At 46.1% G+C, this 904-nt stretch overlaps 1 protein-coding gene across 1 annotated transcript in view; it reads left to right on the top strand.

The window, feature by feature from the left end:
* MRAS (muscle RAS oncogene homolog) overlaps positions 1-904 on the top strand; it is a 13703-nt gene that overhangs the window by 9586 nt on the left and 3213 nt on the right. The gene's annotated exons all lie outside the window — the stretch shown is intronic.

Genomic DNA, 904 nt, shown 5'->3' on the forward strand with positions numbered 1-904 from the left:
GCAGCTTCTTTCTCTCCCCCCCTCCGTTGTGTCAGTCAGTTGGCCCTTGGTAGAACGTATGCTTGGCTTCAATTGTACCTGACATACCCTGAGTGATGTGCTGGAAAAATGGTGGTATCACATTTTGGAGTGCAACTCAAAACCTTTTTTCTTTTTTGGAATGATTAGAAACGTATGCGTTTCTTTTGCCAAGATTTAACTTCCTGTTCTGTAGACACAGCAGGATGTGAAACAAGAGAACCCCGCCTTTTGAGGGTTGTCACTGGAAATGGGACCTGTCCATTCTGATGGATTGCATTCAAATGAATGGGCCGCCAGTGCACCGTAACTAACAAAAAAAACTGGACATGCGGGATTTTTTTTTTATATATACACGTAGTCAAGGGTGTGTTGCCTTCGAAAAGAAATGGCCCCGCCGTGCACTGATGTGTACATTACTGCAACCTTTTGCATACAATACCTGCGTTCATAGAACAATAGGCTGTACAGCCACATCCAAAATTCCGCATACCTTTTTAGTTTTTCTTTTCAGGAATTCTTTTGAGGCATACCTTGGGTTTGGTGGTTGTCACCTTTTCAGTAGACATTCAGTCAGACGGACTTGCTATCCACATAATCTCACCTTCACTTTTCTGGTATATTAAACACCCTGTGAAACTACTATGACAGCGTCTGACCACCTTACCCACGGCCAGTGCTGCCACCAGGCAAACTAGGCAGCCGCCTAGGTCGCACTGCAAACTAGGGCGTAGCCTTGACCATTGACCTCTGCTCAGTGGGTGGGTGGGGTTTCAATAGCCAGTCTGCTATTGGCTACTTCAAATTTAAATTTACATCCACCTGTCAACTGCAGAAGCTAACCTGCAGGAGAATGGGGGTTGCGACGCAGAAAGGGGGGGGGGGA

This window comes from Nanorana parkeri, unplaced genomic scaffold (assembly GCF_000935625.1).
Source record: "Nanorana parkeri isolate BGI_ZX_2015 unplaced genomic scaffold, ASM93562v1 scaffold1233, whole genome shotgun sequence".
Taxonomy (NCBI): Eukaryota; Metazoa; Chordata; class Amphibia; order Anura; family Dicroglossidae; genus Nanorana; species Nanorana parkeri.